The 27,781-nt window shown below is 61.2% G+C and overlaps 1 protein-coding gene, 1 long non-coding RNA gene and 1 other non-coding gene across 7 annotated transcripts in view; 1 reads left to right on the plus strand and 2 right to left on the minus strand.

Moving 5' to 3' along the window:
- The window catches only part of SEMA4D (semaphorin 4D), a 93,367-nt gene that overhangs the window by 38,661 nt on the left and 26,925 nt on the right, over positions 1-27,781 (minus strand). Inside the window, exon 1 of one of the 5 annotated variants that reach the window (XM_023243225.2) lies at positions 15,657-15,755. The exons of 2 other annotated variants lie outside the window; for them this stretch is intronic. The gene's annotated coding sequence lies outside the window, so the exon portion shown is untranslated. Of the gene's footprint in view, positions 1-7,005; positions 7,239-9,256; positions 9,280-15,656; positions 15,756-27,781 lie in introns of those variants that run through there. 2 more of the 5 variants (XM_045043225.1, XM_023243224.2) reach the window with 2 other exon arrangements.
- Positions 8,862-8,946, minus strand: TRNAR-GCG. Its single transcript has one exon. It is a non-coding gene; the product is annotated as a tRNA-Arg (tRNA).
- On the plus strand, positions 22,199-27,725 carry LOC123381647. Its single transcript, XR_006588926.1, has 2 exons — positions 22,199-22,701; positions 27,420-27,725. It is a non-coding gene; the product is annotated as an uncharacterized LOC123381647 (long non-coding RNA).

Below are 27,781 nucleotides of genomic sequence, written 5' to 3' on the forward strand. Positions count from 1 at the left end.
GGAGACAGACTGTGAAGTGGGAGGCGTTCCCTTGAAGCGGCCAATGCCCCGTCCCTCCCACGCGCCCCCCCCCCCCCGAGTGGGACCAGTCCCGCCCACGGCACAGAGACATGCCTGTACCTGGCTCCCACCTGCCCACCTATAACACACAACGTCCAGGGTCACCTGGGGCCCCTCGCTGCTGACACGTCTTGTGAACCCCGAGCAAATGAGACCCCAGGGTGCTGGCTTCACCTGTTTGCACAGGCAGGCGGGGCACGGTGGCCACCTGGACACGCCCCCAAAACACTCACGGGGACAAAGAAAGCGGATCACACATAAGCTGGAAGTTTAGATAAACAAGATGAATGCCAAGAATTTTAAAACTGAGAAACTCCTCCCTGCTAGAAATTCAATAAGCCTGTGTCTTTTCAATAAATACAAGCCCAGGGGGCGCATTCTGCGGGTGGACAAGGCGCGCGTGGTGTTCACCCTAATTTCACGGCGTCGAACAACCACGGCAGGTTTGGGCACCTGTGTGTATGTCCGTGTTCTTAAACGTCCTCTCACACGCTCGAGGACACAGCATCACCACTTCTACCCTCCACCAAGGAGCTTGGACGCTGCGGTTCCTGTGTAAAAATAGACGCTTCCGGCCCAGTCAACGGCCAGGCCTGGGCCCCAGTTCTCCTCACCACGCCTGTTCTTTATTTCTTGACAGAAGGACCCACAAGCTATAATTAGGTACCGCCATCCTGAAGAATGCAAGAGACCGGCCTCACGCAAGCACACATCGTATTGTTTTCACTATGCATCTCCTTCGACTATGCTCAACGTCTCGGGAGGCACATAAAAAGAATTCAACAGGCCTTTTTTTTGCAAGATAAAGGAACGAAATTAATCAGAAGTCGCAGAAATGTTTCCCTCTCACTAGGGAGAAACTTGGCCTTTTCTGCCCCCCGACACCCCCTCCCAATGGTGCAGGTGGGTGTGGGAGCCCCAACGCCCAAGCCCTGGTGGCCGCTGTCCAACGAGCGCTCCGACCACAGTACGGAGCAGAGACGAAGCGGGGTATTGCATGCATGTGGCCTGTGTTCTGCAAATGTGACTTCGCCTTCCGAAAGTCCCTTATCCTTCCCCTTACTGTGAGTTTGTCCATTAAAGCCAGAGGCTATTCCCCACTTCTGAGAAGGGCGGCTTGAGACAGGCTGGCTGTACGTGCCGCGTCCACACGCACTGGGCAACACATGCCAAGGACTCCTGAGCCAGCAGCCTTCCCCCCGGGCATTCAGGTGGATACACCCCACGCACGCGAGATGCCAAGGAGGAGACTACTGAATAGGAAAGCTCTGGAAACGGAGTATGCACACGTGTACTGTGTGTGCCTGAGCTACTTGGGTGTAAATCGTCTCATCCGCAGGACGCGATACTATGCGGCTGCTAAGAAGAATAGAGTGGCTAAGGGCACCCTGGTGCGTCGCCGTTGGAGACGTTTATGGAGCTGGAGAGTACGATGCTGAGCGAAGTAAGCCAGAGAAAGGCAGATGCTACATTTCACTTACAAGTGGTACCTGAGCACCAGACCAGAAACAAGAAACCAGACTCTTAAACACAGAGGACAAACCGGTGGGCCTCAGAGGGAAGGTGGGTGGGTGGCACCGGTGATGGGGACGAAGAGGTCCAAACTTCCAGTTGTAACAGAAGTGGGTCTCGGGGCTGAAAAGCATGGCCTACGGAATATCTCCAGTGATACTGTAACAACGCTGTGTGGTGAGCAGATGGGGACACTCGTCATGGTGAGCACATGTTGAACCACGATGCCATACGCTATTAAAATGTGGTTCCCTTTTTGAGGTTTACTAAGTGGATTTCATCAAAACCCAAGTTTTCAAGAACGGCAGACCGACCTTACATTCCTTCTGGTGGATCTGACATTTGTTGGGACCTCCTGCTCCTAAGGGACTCTGACACAGAGGAAAGCGATGCCGTGTCCGTGGGTGCAGGTGAATCCCAGCTCAGGGCGCAGGGGTGGGAGAGGTGTTCCCTGCGGGCTGGCCGGAGGGGAGTGCAGGGCCTCGGAGTGAACTGGGCCTTGCTCTCTGGGGTTTCCTGTGTGGCAGCATCCTGTGGGCATCCAGAGCATCCTTTGATGGCTGTTCGATGTTCCATAATTAAACAGGATAATTGTTCGATATTCACATCTTTGTCAATTTCCCACTTAAAATTCATTTTTTTTTAAGTTGGCTCTGAGCCCAACATGGGGCTCAAACTCACGACCCTGAGGTCAAGAGTTGCATGCTTTGGGGCGCCTGGGTGGCACAGTCGGTTAAGCATCCGACTTCAGCCAGGTCACGATCTCGCAGTCCGTGAGTTCGAGCCCCGCGTCGGGCTCTGGGCTGATGGCTCAGAGCCTGGAGCCTGTTTCCGATTCTGTGTCTCCCTCTCTCTCTGCCCCTCCCCCGTTCATGCTCTGTCTCTCTCTGTCCCAAAAATAAATAAACGTTGAAAAAAAAAATTAAAAAAAAAAAAAAAAGAGTTGCATGCTCTACTGACTGAGACACCCAGGCACCCCTTAAAACTCATTTTTAGGGGCAGCTAGGTGACTCAGTCGGTTAAGCATCCAACTTCGGCTCAGGTCATGATCTCAAGGTTTATGGGTTCGAGCCCCGCGTCGGGCTCTGTGCTGGCCGCTCGGAGCCTGGAGCCTGCTTTGGATTCTGTGTCTCCCTCTCTCCCTGCCCCTCCCCAACTAGCACTCTGTCTGTCTCTGTCTCTCGGAAACTAAAATAAAAATGATAAACATTAAAAAATAAACCCTCCTTTTAAAAGTGATTTTAACCACCAGCAAAACTCGACCCAGAAGCTCTTCCATCCAGAACCCAAAGCCTAACTCTAGAGGTCCAGGTGCCACAGAGGGGAAGCCGCAAGATGGTCCTAAGGCTGTGTCCCTTAAGAGTGGGGGGCAGCAAACAGGCTCAGAGCACACCCCCATCGCCCTGACAGGCCTGCTTCCCTCTACGGGAAACATCGCGCATAATCCCCAGAACTTACTTTCACTCCACTCTGCTAAGCTTTTCCCTGAGTTGAGCTCTTTTCGAAAAGGCATATGTTCTCTGCTATAAAACAGAGCTGACATCTATTTTATACTTCTTTCAAGCCAATCAGATGTCTCACTCCATTGGTGATTATTCTCCCCGAACAGGAGAGGCAGCGGGGGAGATTCAGGCTTCCGGCCAGCCTGCCCGTCCAGGCCCAGAGATGCCACCTCCCAGCTGTGGGGACTAGAACAGGTCACTGACCCCTCCAGTCCCCGAGCAACTCCCGTGGCTTCTCCACCACCCCAGCTACTCCCTCCATCAGCCCCTCCGCCACCCCCAGCTGCTCCCCCAGTCCCCCCCACAGGCATTTATAGCTGTAAGACTGAAGGCTGCCCGCATTATCTGTATCCAACGCCCTGAAGTGCACACATGTCTGACCATAAACGCTGGACCTCTGAAGGAACCCTCAGTCTGGGCCTCAGTCAGCAACAGAAGGCCACAGCCCTGCCACTCCACCTGCAGGGGTACCAGCCGTGTGTCCCCTGCTGCCCCCAGTTCCTCAAAGCCCTGAGGGGACAGGTTTTAGGCCCCCTTGTCCAGGAGGAGAAACAGACTCACAAAGGCAGGTATGAGTCTCGAGCCTCCGGCAGAGCTGGGACTGCCTCCCTCCCTCCCACGTCCTGCAATCGTCCGCAGGCCTGGTCAGCAGGTCCCCAGGCTCTGGAACTGCCCATCGCCCCGGGGACAGGGCGGACCACGGCTCAGCAGGCAGGGATGGAAGCCACGCTCTACGGAAGCACATTCTGGCTCCAACGTCTCCAGGAGCTCAGGGCACAGATGACGGGTCTCCCAACCCCATAGCGGGTCCTCCAAAAATGGTGGCTCCTTCTCTTCGCCACTTGCCAGGGAGTGAAGGTGTCGCACAATCTGCCCGAAACCGTCCGTGATCCGGGGCTGGCTCAGGACTGCACCCTGGGCCACCCGGGGCGGCGTCCAGTCCGCGAGGCGCTCAAGCCCCCCACAGGGTGTCCACACGGGGAGTGCGCACAGTTTCTCCGGGGGACCAGACTGCTCCTGCCCCTCGTGTGGGCCTCAGTCCAGCTGCAGAACCGCCAAGACGTCTCTCTCCCCAACCACAGCGGGAGGGATGGGCCCTGGAGCCCAGACAGGCCCAGGTCCAGGCGGGGATTTCTTTTTTAGGTCTAAAAAACCACAAAGTGCCACTCTCTTCGCCTTCGTGTTTCGCGACTCCTCAAAAATACACAGCGGGGCTGCGGAGCCAGGCCAGCTGGACCGCAGGCCGCCATCCAGCTCACGTCGACAGAGGCTGAGCCAGGACGAGGCCCCGTCCGTGCACCTGGCCGCCCTCCGGGACGCGGACTCTGCTCTCCGCTTGGGAAAACCCGTCAGGGACCGCACACGCGCCGGCAAACGCGCCAGGAAGGCCCCGGGGCCTCCCTCCGGGCAGGACACGAGGAACATCACCACGCCATCACGCGGGGCCGCCACGCCGAACTCCCTGCGCTATTTTGGGCACACGCTCCACACACAAACATTTTGCTCCGACCCACCATCTTCTACGCCCCTCAAAGGGACCCCCGGAAATGCCAGCCGGGTCCCTGGACGCAGCTGACCGAGCGCCCTGCAGCAAAGCTCATGACCGCCTCTTCCGACCCATATTCAAACCGTACCCACCCACACCCCAGCGACGGTGGGTCACGCGGCCACTGTGGGCAGGTGGACTGGCACACGGAACGAGACGAGGCAACTGCCACTCCCTCAGCCTGAGGAGAAGGACACAAATACTGTGGGCGCCTGGGATGGTCCCGGCCTCTCCACGGCTGCTCAGACGCCCACCATCCGGCCACCCGCGTACGGTCTACACCCAGAATCTGCATCATACTTCTATTTTCCGAGCAACTGGCAGACGCACACCCCAGCGTAAGCATGACCACGGAGTGACCTTGGAGGGGAGCGCTAGGAGCCCCCATGCTGTGCCTGCTTCACTCCTCCAATCGACCCTCCCTTGTGGCTCTTCTCAGCTTCCACATGTTTCCAGGCCCAGCTTCAGTGTCAGGGATAGGAGAGGGCCACATCAAATGATGCAGGGGGGGCAGTTGAGACAACAGTACTGGAAATACTGGAAACATCGAGTGCCCGCGTCCCTCCAGATGGCAGGAAGGTGCCTGCGAGGGACCTCTGCTGAAGGTCAAGTGAAGCCCAGACCCCAGATTCCAGGAATCCACTCTGCGGCCTCCACACAGGAAGGAGGTCTGTCTACCCCTCATATCCCGGGTCAGGCTCGCTGGACCCCGGTCCCATCCCCCATCACGTGCCCTGGAGCCTGGCCCCACAGTCCTTCCCACGGCATGGACCCCCACGGCAGGCGGGGCGTCCCCTTTCTGAGCCCCGTGTCACCTCCCAGGTGCTTCAGAACGCACGAGACAGGGAAATGTAGCCACAGATGTGTCACCGTCACGCATCAGCTCCAGGTGGGACAACCCCAGCTGAGAGGTGACCCGGCCCTCATGGTCTCTCATGGACCCACCGACCCATGGAGGCGCCTTCCCCTCCCCCTCCCCCCCGGGACCAGTGCCAGGGAGCAGGCAGGAGCCAGCAGCACGGAGGCACGATCCACGGGAACCAAAATCAATGGAAAAATCTAGAAGAGCCTCTAGAACATTCTCACACCAGGATAAATGGGGCTGCCCCCCCCCCCCACCATGGCCCCGCCGGGGCATCCCTGGAGGACGGTCTTGGCCCCGACCGGTCGCCTCCCGCTTGTGGTGGCCCCTTAGCAGGGCCACGCAGGCTGGGCACCCTCATCCAGGGATAGGGACTCAGGGACACAACAGAGGGGACCCCACATGTGGGTCCAGAACAGCACCAGCCCGAGGAGAGGCCTCTGTTTCCCATCTTTTGGGCCCCTTGTTGGTGAGACACGTGGGCTGGTGAGGGCTGAGGAAATGTGACCCTCCACGCTGCTCTGCTGCTTTCTGCCAGGGACTCAGGAAGTGGTGTGTGTGTGTGTGTGTGTGTGTGTGTGTGTGTGTGTGTGTGTGTGCGCGCGCGCGCGCGCGCGCGCGCACATCTACGGGCCTGGCGACTGGGGGGGCCTTGGCCTGAGGCCCCATTTCCTGCAGAACTGGACCTGGAGCCTAGCCAGCTGGCCGTGCCGCCCACGGGGCCCCCCACTCCCGGCCCTGGGCACCCTCTCTGCGAGCGCGGTACATATTTCCCAGCATACATGCGGACCGGCCAGGGGTGGGCCCCGGGGACACGCGGGGCCGTGAGCGCTGCGGCTCGGGCCTCGCGGGTCCCTGACGGCCACCGCCCAGGAAGAGCTCTGCCGGGGAGCCTGCGTCCCGCCCGCTGTCCTCACACCAGGTACAGGGTGGAGGGCACGGGGGCCTGGCCCGTGGGACCAGGTCGGCCTGTGCAGGGCCCCTTGGGGGGAGGGCTGAGGCCCTGTGGAACTGGGGACGCCTGGGGGCTGACCACAGACTAACGCGGCCGTGTCCCCCTTCGTGAACGGCCCCTCCTGGCTGTAGCACCCGCTGCCAGGCCTCACCCGGGCACTTCTCCCTTCCCGTGACCACATACACGCGGACGCGGTCGAGACACAAAGGCGCCACCACTGCTCCCCGGGAGTCCCTCTGGGCTCACGCTCAGTGCCTCCCAGTCACGCCCCTGCGAGGACACCTGTGCAGCCGCGTGCCGGACACAGCAAGGGACGTGGGCCAGGCCTGCAACTGCCCACCGAAGGCCGAGTGCAGGCAGGGCCGCCCCAGGGGAGCCGCTGGGCAGCAGAGAGGGAGGCGGACCTCGGCCAGGCACCAGGCACGGCTCCCAACAGGGCTCAAACGCGAGCAGGTGCAAGAGAACCCTGAGCCTCGCTCCAGACGGGGGGGGGAAACTGAGACACAGCCCCCGGCCCCCTGCCCAGCCCTCCACCTGTACAGGGACCCCACAGCGCGTCCAGCCCTACCTCCAGGCACGGGGTGCTGGGCACCCCTGGAGAGAGAACCAGACCCCAGCCGGGCTGGCCCTGGGGCGACCGGGAAAAGCAGACGGCTCCTCTGGTCTTTGGGCCTGGTCAGCAGCCTGCGGCTTCCCCAGGGGCTGTCGTGGCCCCGCCCCACCTGCCTCCGGGTCCCTCAAGGACCCTCTAGTCCCGGAAGCTCTGGGCCCGGAAGCTGATGCGCTGTGTGTGGGGGAGGGGCGGGGAGAGGCCCGCAGAGCACACAGCACATCCACCCACCAGGTCCCTGACCACCAGGCCCCGGCGGGGAGGCAGCCCCCGTCCTCGCCTCCCCACACCCCCAACCCCCGAGCTTCCGCAGGAGGCAGCCGCCCCCCACCCTCCCGGTGCCTTTACCCTCAGCCTGTGAGATGCCAAGGAGACACAGCTGGGGCCAGACCTCCCCATCTTCCCAGCACGAGCCTCCTCGGGTGGGAAAAAGAGCTGGTCAGGTCACCGAATGACACCAGGGACGTGCCGACTGCTTCTGGGGGCTCTTCCATCCACGTGATGAACCAGGGACCACTGTCCTCATCGCCATCCCTGTTTCATAAGAAAACCAAGCCCTGGACACTTCCAGAGGTCATGCCAGCAGCCAGCAGTGGACTCAGAGCCTGAAACCTGGCGTTTGCCCCCAGACTGTCCCCAGCACCACCTTAGGACTCCCCAGGGCCGGAGAGCAAACGCCCCTCCTATGCAGGAGACCCTGACCCGAGTTAGGAAACACACCTGGCCTAACTGGGCACTTTTAAATCCAGCTTCTCACCAACATCTTAAACGTGTTGCAAATTAGGGGCACAGCAGGTGCGTCATAAAGGACGGTCTGAGGGGGCGCCTGGGTGGCTCAGTCAGTTAAGCGCCTGACTTCAGCTCAGGTCATGATCTCAGGGTTCTTGAGTTCGAGCCCCGTGTTGGGCTCTGTGCTGACAGCTCAGAACCTGGAGCCTGCTTCGGATGCTGTGTCTCCCGCTCTCTCTGCCCCTCCCCCGCTCATGCTGTTTCTCAAAAATAAAGATTAAAAAAATAATGACAAATAAATAAATAAAGGACCGCCTGAACACGGCCGGCGCACCGGGGCCCCCCCTGGGAGTCTGGGAAGCGTGCCTTTCCAAATAAACACCAGGCACCGCACGAGCAAATAACTGACCCCAACAGATGACCGCACAGGGAATGAAGGGCAACAAGTCTCGTGCTCAGAACGAGGTCCCCAGGTGTGTGTTCAATGTCAAGCTGTCTCAAGACGGGGACGTACGCTCAGATGACAATAAACCCTCATTAAAACAAACGCTGTATCAGCACCTCCAAGGCTGCCGCTCCTCCCTGACGGCCGGGTGGTGGTGGCGGGGGGCGGGGGGCGGCCGAGAGGGTGGCCCTGAGGGAGGTGGGCACGCCTTGCTGCCCAGGAAAGGCCCCAGGCTTGGGATGGCAATCCCAGCCACAGAGAGGGCACTCGTCACAAAATTTCAGAGCCGGATGGATTTTTCCACAATAGTCTGTCACCTTACAGACAAATGTGAAGCACGTGCCCGAGCTTGCCCGACCCCCCCTCCTCACCCCTCCCCCAATCCAGTCCCTGGGGCCACATCTCCTCTACCCTGAAAAGCCAGAGGAGAGGCACGCTGGGCGGCCCCTCACACACACACCTGCATGGACCCTGTGTCAGTGAACTGGGGCCCCTCAATCTTTTTTTTTTTTAAATATTTATGTTTGAGACAGAGACAGAGACAGAGCGTGAGCAAGGGAGGGGCAGAGAGAGAGGGGGAGAGAGAGAGAGAGACAGGCAGGATCTGAAGCAGGTTCCAGGCTCCGAGCCGTCAGCACAGAGCCCGAAGCGGGGCTCGAACCCACAAACCTGGAGTTCGTGACCTGAGCCGCAGTCAGACGCTTAACCGACTGAGCCACCCAGGCGCCCCAAGGGCCCCTCAATCTTGAGTGGGAAACAAGTTACTGCCTGTCTGGGGGTGCCTGCCGCCAGGCTGCAAAACCCACCCGGTGAGGGCGGAGCGGCGGCCAGGCTCTCCCGAGGACTCCGACAAGCGCCGGAGGCCTGTGTCCTGGGCCTCAGTAGTTCAGAAGGACGCCAGCCGGGAACGCTGACGTCCACGCGGCCTCATCAGCGAAGACTTATCGTCTAAATGCGTAGCCGTCAGGACCCGGCTAAGTAAGTAACATCATAGCACGCTATGCAGGCGACACAAACCATCCGGTCAACACTTACGGACGAGGACGGATGGACACAATGTATCATTAAACGCACGGAGAAGAGGATACAACAGCACCGAACGTCCGCTTACTCACGTCAAAAGCGGTCAGGGAGGCTCACGCCCTGCGCGGCCCGGGCTGGCCCCCGCCCCAAGCACCCAGCACCCACGCACGCAGACTCCGCGATCCCGCCGGGGCGGCGCTACCTGCTTTTCAGGTGAGCCCGCCGCGGCCAGGTGCACCTGATCTCCGGGCCCGGCGCCAGGCCGTGACCACCTGTCACGGGGATGGGTGGGGGATGGGTGGGGGATGGGTGCCAGCTGCCAGTAGCGCCTAGTTCTGGGCCAGCGACCTCAGGGGCATTTCTAGATACCTTCTTCGGACTCTACCTCCTGATTTCTCTTATATTCGAAAATGCACTTTTCAGCGTTTCTCCTCCAGAGCAACCACGCTGTTTGCAAACATCTGCAGTGTCCCCAGATTCCGTCTCTCAGCCTCTCAGGCTACCCTGCAGTGAATGGGGAGGTGGCCTGAGCTCCCAGGAGCGCATTCCCGCCACATTCGGGGACACCTCTGTCCCCGTGGCCCCCTCGGCCGGGAGGGGCCATTCACGGCTTCATCTCTCCGTGGTCAACGCCTCCTCCTCCTCCACGTCCGTGTGCCCTGCCCCTCCCGCCGAGGGCTGGCCACCCATTTACCCGCCAAGAGGGATGAACAGGAGCCAGGGCATCAGGGCCTGGCCGCCGCCCAGGTTCGAGCCGTGTGACCCGGGCCACCTACGTGCTCTGGCCCTCAGGTTCTGAGCTGTAAGACAGAGCTGGCCTCACGCACGCGCGGGCTTTTATAAGACCCCTCACTCGGCACAGAGGACGGAACTGCTGCTGTCCGTGATGACGTGATTCAGACCCAGCACAAAACGGGGTCTGCTGAGCCTCTGGGGAGAGGGTCCCATCGCAGCAGAGCCGCAAAATGACCACCTGCCAGGTTTCAGGTTGAGCTGTTTGTACACCTCCCTGCCCTCCCCCCCCCCCCCCCCCCCCAGGAAAGAGCTCAGAGCGGGAGAGCTTGCCCTCAGTGCCAAGGAAAGCCACCTCGTCATCGCGCTTCTGTGTGCTCCTGTCTCCGCCTCTGACCCTCAGGTCCAGTCCTAAGGGATGTCACCGGGCAGAGCGGCACCTGCTCACTCAGGGGCCCTGACAGCCGGAGCTGCTGGCGTGAATACTGACCCGGGCAGGGACCTGACATTCACACTCTAAGGCAGAAAGAGGGAGAAGACCCGGGGGTGGGGTGGGGCGGGTGGTCGGGGTCACACAGGAAGCCAAGTGGAGGCCGAGGCCAGGAGGGAGGTCCCCCGTGGGCGCACCCTGCACAGGCCCCGGGGCCCGGAAAGTGAGGCCCGCGGGAGCAGAGCCGGCTGCCTCGGACGCTGCACTCCCCAGAAGGCACGTTCCTGAGACGTCTAGTAACGGGCATGAGCCGGCCGGCTCCCCGGGACGTGGCAGTCTCTCGGGGGCTATAAAGCAAAGGGCCCTCCCCACTCTCAGGCGTGGCTGCAACGGGATCTCGGAATTGGTCAGTGGTCGGACCGTGAGCCTCGGAAGAGAGAAAGCGTCACCAGCACCCACACAGCCAGCGGGCTGGCACAGGGCCATCCCCAACAGCCAGGCCCAGGGCTGCCCCAGGCTGGCCAGGCACAGCTCCTGCCCTGCCTTGGTTTCTCCATCCCTCCACCCACATCTGCCGAGGCCCACGCCGGCCTACCCACCTGAGGCAGGCTTGACCGCCCCCCCCAACCCTTGCAGTCGGGGGAGGGAGCCCTGAATGGCCGTCACGGGAGGACCCAGGTACACACTGGCCTTTGCAAACAAGACAGAATCAGGGGTCAGGCCGGCAGACTGTGGTCAGAGCAGACCGGGTGGCCTCTCCGTGATAATCTGGGCCACTGCTTCGCACACCCGGAGGAGAGCCAGGAGGGGACGCTAAGGGGGACCTGGGGGCCCAGATCTGAGGGGGTGCTGTTAACAGGGGGCACAATCACAGCCGCCTCAGTGAGAGCCCAAAACACTAAGGCACACGCGGTGGGGGCCTTTCCTAACGACAGCACCGCGAGCAAACAAAAAGCCAGCCGGGCTGACCGCGTACCCCGTGACAGGTGAGCCCGGCCGTGTAGACAGAAATACACGCCCGGAGGGGCGCCTGGATGGCTCGGTCAGTTGGGCAGCCGACTTCGGCTCAGGTCATGATCTCACGGTCCGTGGGTTCGAGCCCCGCGTCGGGCTCTGTGCCGACAGCTCGGAGCCTGGAGCCTGTTTCAGATTCTGTGTCTCCCTCTCTCTCTGCCCCTCCCCTGTCCATGCTCTGTCTCTCTCTGTCTCAAAAATAAATAAACGTTAAAAGAAATACACGCCCGGACCACAGCAGGTGCAGCCCCGAGACCGCGGCCGTCAGTGCTTCCTCCCCGCAGCTCCTGCCCCCATTCGGGGTTCGGCGCCCCAAGTCGAGACAGGTGGAGAGCCCGCCGGAAGAAGCGGACACGGGCTCAGACGGGTGCTGGCACTCCCACGTTCCGGGAGGCAGAAACACAAGGTGAGGGCGTCCGCACACATTGAATTCAAGGGGCTTGAGAAACCGCCCTCGCGAGAAAGACACTCTGGCCCCTTGTCCCCTGAAGCGGGAAATGCACTCCCCGTGTGAAGGACCCCCCCCCCCCACCAGGAGGGGGAAGGCACCCGCGTCGCCGGCCTTGCTGACACAGAGCTAGTCCTCAGCCGCAAGGATGGCAGCCCGCACGTGTCCCCCGCAAACACGGAGCTGGAAAACAGGCACCCCAAGTCGTGAACCGTGGCCGGGGAAGGAAGGGGTCTGACATCTGGGGTCCGACTGGGGCTGCGTGTGGAACTGAAAGGTCAGGATGAGCTGACGGACGCACAAGCCAGCCGGCTTCACGGGCAAGGACACACGGGGACCCGTGACAGGGCACAATCCGACCAGGGCAGTGTGGCAGCAGGGGGGCGCCCAGGGTCGGCCGCGGGCTCTTGCATCTGGAACCCGCAGCCGCCCTCACGCGCACCGGGGGCCGCTGCCCGTGTGGCCCCGGGTAAGTGCTCTCCCAGGCCCCGCTCACACCTCCCCTGCGCGTGCACGCGGGGGCCTGCCCGTCCAACTGACCCTGACGGCACGACACCCCGTGCACAGCGCTGGCCGGTCCCTGGGGCAGGAAAGGGTCTGGCCGGCCTGGCCCAGCGACGGCCCGCCCTCCCGCCCCATCCCTCTCAGAGAAGCCGAGCCCCACACACGTCCCAAGACGCACGCCGTCCCCTCCCGGGGTACAGTCCTCCACCGGCGGGACGTCGGCTCCTCCCGAGCTGCTGCCGCCGCTCTACGCACCAGCTGCGCCCACGCCTACAGGGAGTGGCTCAGAGCTCCGTCCCAGACCAGCAGCAGGAGCGAGCGGGGTCCTGGGGGCACACGCACGTGGGTCGCCCCCCACGGCCCCCATCTGCACAAGCCCTCCAGGTGATCCTGAGACGCGCTACGGTCCGAGCACCACCGGCCCGCAGGATGCACTTGCACGCTGGCCTTCACGTCTTCTCCGCTGCGTGGCCACGTCCGTGGCCGTGTCCCTGTAAACGGACGCGAAGCTTCTCTGAGCGCAAGACCGCACCCCGAGGGGCCTCGTTGGTTTCCTACGGCTGAAAATCACCACCAACTCAGTGGCTTCACACGACATAAATCTGTTACACAGCAGTTCCGAGCTCACAAGCCTGACGTGGGGCTTGCTGGGCCAGCACCCACGAATCGGCTGGGTCCTTCTGGAGGCTCCGGGGGGAATCCATTCCCTTGCCTTTCCAGCTTCCTGAGGCCACCACCTTCCTGGGCTCATCTCGTCCCTTCCTCTGTCTTCAGGAGCCAGTGAAGAGGGTCAGAACAGGCCACGCCCAGGCAGGCCACTTGGGCAGAAGGATTGTTTTCAGCTGAAGGCAACTGAGAATACAGCGTCCTGCATAAAAGCCGGACACAGATTTTCCCTTCGTAAAAGTGTCCCTGAGAAGGCACCAAGATGACTCTGCAGACCGGACCTTACGAAACATCCCTTACTTACCAGTTTCCTAGTCACCTGCCCACAATTTACGGCCCCTAGGAGCCCAAACCGCCTTCCCTTTATCTCGTCGCTTACCAATTTATTGCCCTTGGTTACAACGCTACACAAACCCCAAGTCTACCTGCTTCCTTGGGTTTTTACTTCTTTTCTGAAAAGCTCCTGTGCATGTGACGGTATTAAGACGTAGGTGCCTTTTTTCCTGTTAATCTGTCATTTGTCAGTTTAATTCACAGGCCCCACGGACAGGATCTAAGAGAGTAGAGGAAAAGCTTCTCTCTCCCGTCACCAGCAGCACCCCCTCTCCTCTCTGCCCTCCTGACTCTCTCTCATTTAGGAACCTCGTGATTACATTTAGGCCCCGCCCAGAGAATCCAGGATAATCTCCCCATCTCAAGAGCCTGAACTTGATCACACCTGTGAAGTCCCTCCACTGGTAACATACAGTTGACCCTTCAACAGCACGGGTTTGAATCGCACCGTCCACCTACACGTGCGTTTTTTTCAATAGATACAGTCTCCTCCTGTAAACGTCTTTTCTCTTCCTTACCATTTCCTTAATGTCGGTTTCTTTTCTCCAGCTTCCTTTACTCTAGGAACACAGCACAGGGATACAAGCAACGTGCGACGTAAGTGTTAATTGGCTGTCGATGGTATCCGTCAGGTTTCTGGTCAACACTCAGTATATCAGTGGTTAAGCCTTTGCAGAGACGAACGTTCTACACAGATTTCCAACCGTGCGGGGGTCGGTGCCCCCAACCCCCACGTTGTTCAAGGGTGAACTGTAGTCACAGGTTCCAGGGATTTGGACATGGATGTCCACAGGAGCCAGTCTTCTGCCTCCTGCAGGCCCCTACAGACCCCTCCTGCTCTTTGGTAATGGGGCCCCGTACGGGCACACCTCCTGGGTTCTGTTTCTAGAAAACAAATTACTTTTTTTGGTGGACTTCTGATTTCTTGATGCCGAGAGGTAATCAACACGTGATTTTTCATTCTGGGAAGTCCAAACATAACCGGTCTGCCTTCTGAGAGCTCTGAGCCCCCCGGGGGCTCCCTGCAGGACGGTGGGGAGGGGTTCCCGCACTGCGTGGGAGGTGCCAACACAGATGGGCACGCAGGGAAATCAGGAGAAGGGCAACCTTCAGGTGGGGTTTGTTAGCTTTAAGAACTGCTGGTAGGATGAAGATCTAAGAGACTCTTCACTTGAAATGCAAAACAACCAGGAAACCGACACATTCCAAGGCAATCTTGGCCAGAGCGGTCATTCAAATGCAAATTTTACCCCAATTCTAGAAGGCTAACAAGCACCCTGTGGAGAGCCCCTCCAGCCTGAATTCCAAGCTCAGAACAAGCCCCAGCAGCTCCCAGACCCCAGACTCTCCCCGCACAGCATCTTTTCAGGAGGCCCCTAAACACCGGCGGCCTCTTCAAGCAGGCGCTGCGGGTTTCCTGGTGCTTCTGGCCCTGTCCCACAGCCCCGCCCCCCCAGGGACTGCACCTGCCCCAGGTCTCCAGGCCAGACTGGACAGGGCGCCTGGCGTGCACGTGGCTGTGCCCACCACGACCCAGCCCAGACCCTGCACGGCAGCCGCACAGAGCTGCCAGCGTCAGGAGCCTGGCCTACACATCCCACCCACACCGGCCCTCCCCAGTGCCGTCCCCGGACAGCCAGGCCTGGTGTCCCCTGCCCCCGGCCACTCCCACGGTGCCCACGGCCTTCACCAGCTTCCTTGAAGAGTTTGCACGAGATGCGTCCACGGGGACCTGAATCAGCCCCCCAGGCGGGGACCCGGGACAACGCCCAGGCCAGCAGAGCGCCCGCCCAGAATCACGCCTGCTGGCCAGCGGGACAGACAGACGGGCTTCTCACGGACAGGCTCCTCCGGTCCTCGGGAAGGGTGGCTGGCCATTCGTGCCTCGGTCACGGGGACCAGAAGGATGCCGGCCTCCTTACTCAGCTGTCTCCCCCTCCTCCCCTGAGCCACGACAGCCCGTCATCTGTCCGTCCGCAGGGCTGATGACACACACAGGTGCGCCAGGGACCCAGCCGCCCTGTGCACAGTCCCCGGCCAGCCAGTCGGGGCTGGCCGCTAGCACCCCCGTTCCTCGGGGAGGGGTCAAACACCACCACACGCGGCAAACACTCAGCAAGATCGAGCTCGGATTTTCACACATTCTCGTACCCAGGGCTTTGAGCGAGCTCTGGGTTTTCTACTGGAACGTGACAAGTCATGTCCTCTGTAAAACAGGAAAAAAGGAAACACACTGGACGTCTGGCCACCCGCCAACCCCCTGCCGCCCGCCCGGCCAGCCTCACCTCTCCCGGGGCTGTGCTCCCGCACTGGCCACGGGAGGACGGCGCTCAGGACCCCGCCGGCCCAGCCCTTGGCGCCTCCGGGGACCTCTGCTGCAGGGGCGTCGGTCCTGACGCGGGGGAGGGGGAGTCTCGGGGACGAGCCTGGGCGGGGCCGCTGGGACCAGCCTCGGGGACCACAAGGCGCCCTTCAGCAGCGGGACAAGGCGGTGCGGTGAGCCTCCCTCCGGCCGTGGAACACGCTTGCCCCATTCTAGTCCCTATCAATGGCGGGCTGTGCACGATGTGGGCTCGATTGTTCTTGTGTGTGGGCCCATTCAGGCCGAGGAAGGAGAAGGGGTGTGCTTCCCCCAGGAGAAAGGCCACTTAGAGCCACGTGAGGACACACAGTAAGTGCCCAAGGGTCCTGCAGGCCAGGCCACTGCGGTTACCGAGGGCTTGGGGCTCCGGGACGAGGACAGGCGAGCATGCAGGCTCTGAGGGGCCCTGAGGAAGCCCCTCGGCCCCTCCGAGCATCCAGCCTTGGAAACGGGGAGGGTCGGGGCGCCTGGGTTTGCAGTCAGGGCAGATGAGGCAGGGACGTAGGCAGAGCACCTGCGCATTGCGGGCCACGGCACAGCTGGGCAGAGCGCGACTCACCCGGGGAACCAAACCAAGTGCTGGCGAGGGACCAGCGCCGCCTCCTGGCCCCTGTGGGTGCACCTCACCCACAGCACCGGCGCCCGTGTGACCCTGCAGGCCTGGAGAGAGGCACCCGGAGGGGATGGTGGCGCCCACCCTGGTCTCGAACAAGCCCAAGGACATGGGCAGTGGGTGGGCAGGCTCCCACAGAAGCCGCGGGCGACCCCACCCTCCACAAGAGGAGGACGCGGGCCTGGGACACAGCGGTGCTCGGTGACATTGGACACTGACCTACGTGTGCCCCCTACAGCCTGTGCTGACTCCCGTCACAGCGGTCACCAGGACGGAGGTCTGGCTGACGCGTCCAGCGCTGAAGGAAGCAGAAATGTGACCTGGGCGGGCACAGGTGACCGTCACAACACGCCGAGTGCTCGAGCCTTGGTTATGAGCAAGAAAGGGATTGGCCACGTCTGCGCGATGGACGGACGCTGTGCTGCTACAGGTGCAGGGTGCAGCCTGGCAGGACAGACACGTGCTGGGTCCCCACCTCCGGGTCTAAGATCCCTGCGCCCAGCACACGAAGATGAGGTCCCTCCCAGCCGGGAAGCGGACGGCCCTTGCCCCTTCTAACTGGGCGCCTAGGAACTCACGAGGCAGCCGGGGCAGGAGACGCAGTAAGATGGTGATGAGAAGAAGGAGGCAGGCCCTGCACGGAACAGGCCACCTGATTCCAGGCCCCTGTCCCGGGACCTCTCCCTCCTCCACCGCCCTCCCAGAGCCTGGGTGACCACACCCCCAGCACCAGGCGAAGAAGGAGGAGGAGGAGGAGGAGGAGGAGGAGGAGGAGGAGGAGGGGGAGGGAGAGGGGAGGGGGAGGAGAAGAAGGAAAGGCAGGGTGGCCACAGCAGGTGCAGCTCACACGGGCTCCCGTGGGTTTGGGGCAACTTTCAGGGCCTCCCCGGTCTCATGACGGCACGCGTGGGAAGTCCAAGAAGGCGCACTCCACGGCGGGTGCCCGGGGAGCCGGGGGCACTGAGCAGGTCTGGAAACCAGACGCAAACCCCCGCATCGCAGGCTGACAGTGGCCCCAGGGACACCTGCATTAAGAACATGCTTTATCCTGTCATTTGTGACAGACCAAGAATGTTTCTGGCCTCAAAGCTATTTTGAGACAACCAACTCCAGAATTATGTTCTTTGACTGCAATTGCATACAATTTACCTATCTTGAGACGTTTATGAAGTCTGCAGTGTGCGTTGCAATTTGAGGATGTTTTCAGACTTACAGTCCTGCGCTGGCTAATTAAAGAACAGGATGTTTTGAACTGGATCCCACTTCCATCGAAAAAGTGCACTTGACTCCAGGCTAGCTCAGCAGGCACATCTCAGGACGACTGCCGGCCCCGGAGTTCACCCGGAGCTCAGTAAGTAGCAAGAGAAGTGTCTGCTATTGATTTTTTTTAATGTTTATTTATTTTTTGAGAGACAGAGCATGAGTGGAGGAGGGGCAGGGAGAGAGGGAGACGCAGAATCCAAAGCAGGCTCCAGGCTCTGAGCCATCAGCCCAGACAGAGCCCGACGCAGGGCTCGAACCCACTGCCCGCGAGATCATGACCTGAGCCAAAGACGCTCAACCGACTGAGCCACCCAGGCGCCCCATAAGTGTCTACTGTTTAAAAGCCTATTTGCAGGCCAGGTACTGTACTGACTTTCCTTTACAAAAAAAGTAGCAAAGAACTCACTGCACAAATTTTGGCCAAATGAAAACAGACTTGTGTTCGGGTTCACCACATCTCAGTATCAATCTTAAACATTAATTCAACCTACTTGGCCCATCAACACACCATATATAATTCTGGTCTTAGTCACGGCCCCAAAGCACATCCTGCCTCAGCGTCCCCAAGAACAGTTCAGACAGACAATCGACCATCACCCTCTCTCTGAACCTGACCTTCGCTGGGCCCACCCAGGGCACAGGCTTCTCTCCCGGAGACCCCTCCCCTGCACAAAGCCCATGCAGCGCCACTGCCGTTGTCGGCCACGTGGACCCCCCTCCCCCTCGTCCCTGCCCTCTGCTGGGGCACCCTCCACACATCAGCCACGCAAGCCATGCTCCACACCCTTCAAACACAGCCCAGGCCCTTCCGAGTACCATGCCCCTGACCCCCCAGGAAATCCAAGGCCTCGATGGAGAGGCCATCGCGGGGGATGTTCCAGGGGGTCTGTGTGGTGGGTGGGCCATCGTCCCGTCACGTGCCAGAACGTGAGTTCCCGGGCACAGAACCCAGAGGCCCTGAGGTGAGAGAGCCCAGCACAGCAGGGCCGGGGACCACGTGGCCGGGGTACTGATCTCCAGGGGGACCCTGGGCTCTGGGCACAGCCTGGACAGCTCTCTGGCTGGACAAGGGGGTACGGGGAACCCAGAGGAGAGGGGAAATGGTACCAACCCCTCAGGCCTGGGGGCTCCTCCTCAGGGCCGTAGGGTCCCGAATGCCGGCTCCCGAGGCACCCCCTGTGTTCACGGCTGCTTCCTGATCACTGATCGCAGCCCTTCTCATCTCAGACTCCAGTCTAGTGATTCCTGCTCCTGGCTTTCCCTCCTGGGCCTGCACAAAACCCTCCTTAGCTCCCCGTCCTCCCCTCTTCCTCAGAGAACGTCCTCCCCATCCTCTCCTCCTCCCAGAGAGCCTACTCCTCGTCCTCCCCTCCTCCCCAGAGGGCCTCCTCCCTGTCCTCTCGTCCTCCCCTTCTGCCCAGAGGGTCTGCTCTCCACCCTCCCTTCCTGACCACGGGGTCCTGCTCTCCGTCCTCCCCAGAGGGCCTGCTCCCTGTCCTCCTCCTCCCTGGGAGGCCTGCTCCCCATCCTCCCCTCCTGCCCATGGGGTCCGCCCCCCATCCTCCTCTCCTGCCCACGGGGCCTGCTCCCCATCTTTCTCCCTAGGGAGGCTCCCAGTTCAGCTTCCACTGACCTTGGAGCAGATGTACCACAATCTGCTCCTGTGGAGACTCTGTCACACGGGTATTTGGGAAAGAAATAAGCCTGCCTGGCATGTGTACCCTGGTCCCCACCCACCCGTGCCTGCCACCTGTGGAGCAGGCTGGGCCACCAGCAGCCACCAAAGGAGGGCCTGCGGGGGCAGAGCGGGACTGGACAGCCCTGGCCTGCGGCACCCGTACCCACCCTGCCCCACGCCTGCTCAGGCCGGTGTCTTCCTGCGGACCTGCCAGCTTTCAGCCCTGTGGGTGCCGGGCATGATGCTCAAGGCACCCCTGCCCCTGTGCTGTGGGTGGGGCCGGGGTCACGGGCGGGTAAGTGCCGGCCTTGACCTCACCGGGCTCCCAGCAGGGGTGGGGCCTTCCCAGCTCGGGCAGTACAGCAGGGCACAGAGGGCATCCGGGGAAGCAAGGAACCGTTGTTTACAGGGTCTGAGTCAGTGCCTGGGTATGAGTTTGCGAGGGCAGCCAAAGTCACACACGTGGCACCTGTGTACGATATGGTACATCTGTACACACAACGTGCACACACAACGTGCACGCACACGCCCCACCGTGCACGTCAGCCCTCCACTATGCACACACACACCCATGGTGCACGCGCAGTCCCCCCCACCCTCACCGTGCACACGCACTCCCCCCCACACCCCCCACCATGCACCCGCACACGCACCCTCACGTGCATGTGCACTCCTCCACTGTGCGTGCATTCCCCCCTTGCACCATGCATGCACGCTCCCGCACACACACCCCCACCATTCATGCACGCTCCTGCACACACACCCTCACCTGCATGCGCACTCCTCCACCATGCACGCACAAACCCCCCCTCGCACCATGCACGCATGCTGCCGCACACGCACCCCCACCATTCATGCATGCTCCCGCACATGCACCCTCACCTGCATGCGCACTCCTCCACCGTGCACACACACTCCCGCACACGCACCCTCATGGTGCACACGCATTCCCCCCCACACCCCCCACCAGGCACCCGCACACGAACCCTCACGTGCATGTGCACTCCTTAACTGTGCACGTGCACTACCCCACTCACACCATGCACGCACGCTCCCGCACACGCACCCCCACCATGCACGCACGCTCCCGCACACACACCCTCATGGTGCACGTGCACTCCCCCCCCCACACCCGCACCATCCACACGCACACCTCACCGTGCACAAAGTAAGAACACCCATACCCAGAGGAAACCCATGCCACGGCACATCCCGATACAGTGGCGGAGCCAGTGGGATGTGCTGTCTCCCCCAGGATAACCCTGCTGCCTGATGCCTCGTTCCTCAGATACTATTTCCCTTGCTCAATAACCTGTGTGCACAGAGGGGTAATTGTACATGACGCGACAGTTTCCGTGTCCCTTTCTGCCTGGCTCTCCCTCCCATCGCCACCACACCGTCCTCCTTGCTGCCCCTGGCCGCACTATCGTACGTCCACCCGGACCGCCCTCCGCCCAGAGGCCACGAGAAACGCGTCAACGTGCACGCGCACTCATGCGACGCCCCCTCGTGTCACGGAGCGCAGGGAAGGGGGTTCCTTCACCCGCACGGAAACACCCAGTACGGCTGCTACCCGTCAGGTGCCGGCACACGGCTCAGGGGCTGGGGTGGGGGGGATGGACAGTCCCCAGAGGGGCCCTGCTGACGGGGGAGTGACGCAGAGCAGAGTGGAAGCTCGATTCACAGGTGGAAAAAGGGTGGATTATCGATTCGTGCCGGGACACTGGAAGGACATAAAGGCGGACTCCCCTCCCTCGAAAACCTCATTCCACATTGTACAGAAGCATCCTAGACACGCTCAAGGGCTGGACCCAAGTACACAAGACGATACGGTGCGAGCCAGGCAATCAAGGGACAGCCGTGTGATCTGCCTCCCAGACGCCGGAGCCAGAAGTCGTAGAAGACACACAGACACAGTCAAGCGTAAAAGGACTTGATCCTGATGATAAAGGACACACCGACGACAGTGAGCAGCGAACAGCAGGGCAGGGAACAAGCATGTTCAAGGCAGCAAGGGATCACCAGTCCCTGTAACAAACAGCCCTACAAATGGGCGACACAGACACAGCCCGGGAGGAACAAGACCGCAGAGACCCTACCTCACCAGCACGCAGGGACACACGCGTCACGTAGCAAAGCCGCGGCCGCGGCCCCTGCACACTGACAGTCGGACAGACCCCGCTCGCCCACTGCTGAGAACGCAGGCCGGGCTCAGGGCAGGCGCACGTCCTCACGGGGAAAAGACCAGCCGTTAGATACGCTGGCAAACCTCTCTGGCAAGATCTACAAAACAAAGAGACACACGCCCTGACCCAGTGGTCCCGCTCCCTGAAATCCACGCACGGAATAACAGCCTGTGCGTGTGGCCAGGGTATTTAGGGGAGCACTGTTTATACTGGCTGTGTATACTGGCTTCTTTTCCTGTGGCGGCTCGAACAGAGGACCGCAAACTGGGTGGCTCAGAACAACAGAAATCCATTCTCTTGCTGTTCTGGAGGCCACGAGTCTGAAATCGGTCTCACCGGGCTGAGATGATGGTGTCAGCAGGGCCGCGGCCCCTCCACAGGCTCCGGACGGGACCCTCCCTCGCCCCTGCCAGCTTCTGGTGGCTGCCCGCATCCCTTAATCTGTGGCCACTGGGTTGGTCGGGGTCCCCAGAGGAAAAGCATCGACAGGACGTGTACACGTAAAGAGATTTAGTATAATAAATCAGATCACGCAGTCATGCAGGCTGATCGGCCCTGAGATGTGCAGTCGGCAAGTTGGAGACCCGGGAGGATAGATGGTGTGAGTCCCAGCTCCAGTCCAGTCCTGAACGCGGGACAGAACCACGACCCAGCCCAAAGCAGCCTAGCAGAGAGGGCGTTCTCCCTTACTCTGCCTCTCTGCTCCATCCAGGCCCTCACCTGATTGGACAAGGCCCACCCCCACTGAGGAGGAGTCTGCTTTCCCGGGCCCTCTGATTCGAGCGCTAATCTCATCCAGAAACACCCTCACAGTCATGCCCAGAAGGCTGCCAGACCAAGTACGTGGGCACCGGCGGCCCATCAAGCTGCCACCTAAAACCAGCCTTTGTGCCCAAACCACTCTAATCTCAGCTCTGTGTTCACATCACCTTCTCTTGTGTCTCAGTCTCCCTGCCCGCCCCTGCCACCTCCTCGCAGAAGGCCACTGTGATGGCATTTCAGGCCCACCCGGCAACCGAGGGTCACCTCCCCACAACATCCATAACTGAATCACGTCGGCATAGAGCCTGTTTCTAGACAAGGTGGCACTCAAGTTCCAGGGCCTGGGACGTGACTTCTTTGGGGGCCACTCTTCAGCATGCTACAAGGGACCACAACACCAATCCCGGAGCCTGGGTGGGCGGCTCCAAGTGGGACCCGGTCCAAGTTCACGAGGGAGCCCGGGCCGGTCAGTAATCATCCCCTCCCCCAAATACGGCCGAGACCACAAGACACACGAACTCTCCTCTGTGATGAACACAACCTGGCCCCTCCTGGTTTACAGTGAGGCAGCAGGCAGATGTGCCTGCAGAAAGGAGGGCCCCGCTTGACCCAGAGGTGGGGCCGTCCATGCCCCTGGGGGGTGACTTGCCCTTCCGGGGGGGGGGCGGGGGACAGGCATGAGGAGGGTAGGGTAGGAGGTCTACACTGGAGGAGGGAGGCGCCTCCTTCCTAAAGCCACTCCTGTCCCCAACCACACAGGCTGCACAGACTCCGAAAACCAGGCCAGGGCTCCCCATGGGTGGCCTCTGCCTCTCCCACACTCCCAGCCCTGCTTCCAGATGCCTTGGCGGCCAGCACCCCGCAGAGCTCAGTGGGTGCCCTTTAGGACCTCTGCCGCACCCCCGCCCCCACCCGGCGCACAGCCACCTGCTGAGACCCCTGGGAACCCTGCCACGCCCCACCTTCGTACCTTCGTGCACCTGACCCGTCTCTCCAGTTGTGGCGGGGACTCCCCGGGGGCTGGCCCGTCCCGCGTCCCACACAGCCAACCTCAGCTGATGGACGAACGAATGAGGCTTTTCCCCAGGCAGGCTGCCCACCCTCCGGGAGACTGGCCCTCTGCCCCGGCTGCTCTGCCGACACCTCCTGGGGGAGTGGGGGGCTGGCCTCCACTCTCTAGTTGATCGGCCAGACCTAAGGGCATCCTTGACCCCCACCCACCCCAGGCTCCACCTTTCAGCAAGAGGCAATCGGGCCATCGTCCCAGCCCGGCTGCTGCACCCTCGCCTGTCTCTCCGTCCTCTCTCCAGACCACCTCACGGCCTCCTACGCGGGCACCCTGCACCCCAGGTGCTCCATTCTCCCCGGAAGCCTGCGGGTCTTTCCAAACTCTTGGCTCCACGGCTCCCATCTCAGGACCCCCAGCGCCAAGAAGCCCCCAGGCTCCCCACGTCCTCTGAACGCAGGAGGCGCACTGCTGCCTCAGGGCCTTTGCAGCTGCTGTCCCCTCTGCCTGGAGCGCTCCTCCCCAACCCAGGCATGGTGCTGTCTTCCCTTCCTCAGCCGCCCTTCTCAATGAGGCTCTTCGTCTCCGCACCCCTCCCCACTGGATTTCCCTCCCGTGCACCCAGGACCATCTCGCTGCCCTGCACGGGACTGCAGTGCAGACAGGGGGTCTGCAGGGGCCTGTCCTCCCCCCGGGGGGGGGGGCGTGGGCATGCCATCGAGACACAGGACACTGGGAGTGGGGCCCCCCTGGGGGCCGCACTCCGCCCACGCCCAGTACACGTGCCGGCAGCACGCAGCAGGGCAGATGCGACGCCCCGAGGCCGGGGCACATGGATGAGAACGTGTTGGACGCACCAGCTAGTCATTTAATGAAAGGCTCGTTTCACTGGCTCTGCCCGTGTGCATGACAGCATTGCCACATGCCCACGCTTTCAGAGGAAAACAGGCCTTTGTGGGATATAAATAGCCCAGCCAGATGTGGGAACGCCCACGGGCCTCTTCCCGGGACTCCCGCGGGCCCACAGCGGCCCCCACGGTGGCCCCCGTCAGCAGGACCCAGGGAAGCCCATGCAGCCGCACATCTGGGGGCAGGACAGGGTTAAACGGCGGTCCCTCCGTCACCGCCGCGTGGGCTCGGCTCACCAACAGCTGCGTGCAGGATACAGCTGGCGGGGGGCGTCGGGCCACCGCGCCGCACGTTTCTGCGTCCACGGAAAACAGGGATACGGAGGCTTGGAGAACAGGGAGCCTGGGGGGCCTTTCGGGGCCCAAGCGCGCTCGCCAAGCAGAGTGCTGGGTCCCCCGCGCTGGAGAAACACAAACGAGCGCCGAACCCACTTGTCTGATAAGGGCCGGCCATCTGTCCGTAAATGTCCACAGAGATGGGGAAACAGTGGCGCTTAACGCGGGTCTAGCGGTTTTCTCAAAGTCTGAGTGTCTGTTTCTAGTCAGGGCCTCCCAGCCCCCCGGGCCGGGCCTGGTGGATGCAGGAACCGAAAGAAACAGGGTCCCCCCTGCTGGATCCGTGCTGCTGACCGAGACGCCCGGTGAGCCACATTCAAGCCAAGTGTGCGATTTCAGATGTTTCCAGAAGTCATGTTGAAAGAGTAAAAACAAACAGCTGAAATTAGTTCTTACAGTATCTTTCACTCAGCCCAACGCAAATCCGAAGACAATCACAAGCAACTCACAGCCACGAACAGGGTAGTGAACAGCCCCTCCTGAGCCCAGGTCTTCCCAGCCTGTGGCGCATGTCCACACCCGCGGCTCTGACCAGCCACACGTGGACCGCCCGCGCCCGGGGGATGTCGACACAGCGCCAGAGGGCACAGGTCTGAAGCATGAGTGAGTGACCCCGACCATCCGAGCCTCGAAGCCAACCTCGCAGACGGCCCGGTCCCTGCTCTCACGGGGAGGACACCCCAGCCAGCGGTCAGCGACTCACAGAGGCCTCCTGGGTTCAGGCCGCGTCCCCCAGACCCTCACCACGGATGGGCCGCAGTGGGAACGGAAGAGCACAACCGCTCTGCGTCCGCGCAAGGAACTCACGAACCGCTTAAATGAGCTGATTTTCCACCTCGACACACATTCTAGAATATGCTTTTAAATCTTCTTAAGCATTTCCTTTTAATTTGCCTTTTGCAAGCAGACTACATACAGTGTGAAAGGTAACAACGGTGGGGGTTTCCTGACACGGAAGGGGAGCTCCCTGGGCCCCCGGAGGGAGGGAAGGCCTGGCCAGGATCCCTGGGACCGCAGAACGCTCTCTCCCCAAACGTGGTGCAGTCCACATGACAGGCTTTCTGAGGAGGACGTGGTGGGTGACTTAAATATCCCACAGATGGAAAACTTCTGGGGCTCCCGCTCAGGCAGACACATGTGCACGAGCCTCGAACCCAGGGCTCCCCGCTGTCAGTGGGAAGCATTTTCTAGAAGGAACATGGCCAATGACCATCCGGGACCTTCCAGAGGCCTGTGTTAGCTATGGATGAGGATGGGACACGGGCAGGTGTTCACAGCGAAACTCCCTTCCCAGCAGACCCTCGACAGCTTAAACTAACAACGTCCCCAAAGAATTAAATATATAAGGGGACATAAAGACCACAATGCCACCAAATTGTGGGTGTGTGTCCTTCGGGCCGCCGTACCTCGTCCAGTAGCCAAGGGGACAACGGGGACGCCCGCCAGCCTCCACGAGACGTGTCCACACAAGAAAGCTGTCAAAACAAACCTGGAAAAGCTGCCCCGCCCCCATCTGCCTCCTCCCGTGGGGAGTGGCCTGTGCACAGAAACCACTTGTCCTCAGCCTCTCTGACCCAGGAGTCCTGCTGGCCCTGGGGCTGATGTGTGTTTCTGCAGCAGCCGTGGATTAGCGGGTTGGATTTAAGAGAGGGTGGGGTGAGTTTCAGCAACCCGCCTCTCCCAGCAGCTGGCCGGACTCGGTTTGGTCCGGACAAGCCTAGAAACGGCTCGGCCACGCTGAGTCGCAAATCCCGGAAACTCAGCTTCTCGCCGGTGTAGACGCCGGGACGTGTGGGGAACTCCGCTCCATGACTCCGACAGGGTGCCTTCCTAACTCCCAGAGGGAGGGTCACGAGCCCTGTGGTCCTTGTGTCTCCCGCAAAGCTGGGAAGCGGACACCCACGGTCTCCCCTTAAGCTAGCAGGAGCAGTCACGCGGCCTGGAGATGCCTTTCTCTGGGGCACACCTGCATAACGTGAGCCCTGTTTTCCCTACAAAACAGGTTTTTACAAGATGACAGAATGTGTGAAACGTGAAGGAACGGGGCGCCTGGGTGGCTCAGCTGGTGGAGCGTCTGACACTTGCTTTCGGCTCAGGTTATGATCTCATAGTTCGTGGGTTCGAGCCCTGCATCGGGCTCTGAACTGACAGCACGGAGCCTGCTTGGGATTCTCGCTCCCTCTCTCTCTTTGATCCTCCCCCACTCATTCTCTCTCTCTCTCTCTCTCTCAAAATAAATAAACTTTTTTTCTTTAAAACCTGAAAAAATGAACATGTCCTAAGATCCCGGGCTTTGGCTAACGGCAACGCGGGTCACTCAGGGTCGCAGACCAACGCCGCCCTCCACGGCCGCCCACGATGCAGCCACAGCCCACGCTGAGCGGAGGATGCGCCTGAAGCTCACGCCAGCCGTCTGTCCTCCGAACGAGCCGGCCCTCCCCACAGACAGGCTCCGTCTCCCGGAACGCCGGATCTACTCCGTGGGGCTCCCCGGGGGCTTTCTCTTCCTGCTCCAAGTCGGCAGCCCCCGCCCGCAGCTGCCGGTTTTGCAGAGCTGGGACAGGCCCGTCCCCACGTCCCCACACGGCTGCAGGAGCGGGAAAAGCCAGGGTCTCGGATGACAGAGTTCAAAACCTGCCGGTCCCGCTAGGGTGAGGGCCCACGAGTCAGACTAATCGTGACTCGGGCCACTTACAGGTTCAGCCCTCACCAAGTGGAGGCTTTAAACAAAATCATGCTTCATGTTGAGTCTGCCGGGAGCAGGGGGTGCAGGCGGCCCGCAGCCTTCTGGGGACAGGCCAGGCCACGTCCCGGCCACCACCACGGGGGCCAAGACCGTTCCGCGGCGAGGTTCTGCCCTGCTCGGCGGCCGCGTATGGCTACAGCGCACGCCCGTGGGCTCCGGACGCTATGGGATTTCTTTCTTGTTTTCAGATATATTTCTGTTCTTGGCACTGAGCCCTCTCCACAGCTGTGAACCTCTCACACACTACACGCCACCGGTCACGGGAAGATGAACCAGCGCGCACTCGCCTGGGGGGGCAGAGCCCCAGCCAGGACGGTGACTCAGTTTCGCCCAGGCGACAAGACGGGGAAAGCCCACGTGGGAAGCTCACCAACCCCCTCCCCCCCACCATGACCAGATTCTCAGCCCCCGCACCCCATGGAGGGCACTGAGGCTCAGCCAAGGGCAGGACGGTTGTTAAAAGGTCGTTGTAAAAAAAAATGACATGTGAAGAATGTTATTTGACTCATTATTCATGAGGAACCAACGAGGTGTTACTTCTCTTCGAAGG

This window comes from Felis catus, chromosome D4, assembly GCF_018350175.1.
Source record: "Felis catus isolate Fca126 chromosome D4, F.catus_Fca126_mat1.0, whole genome shotgun sequence".
NCBI classification, from domain to species: Eukaryota; Metazoa; Chordata; class Mammalia; order Carnivora; family Felidae; genus Felis; species Felis catus.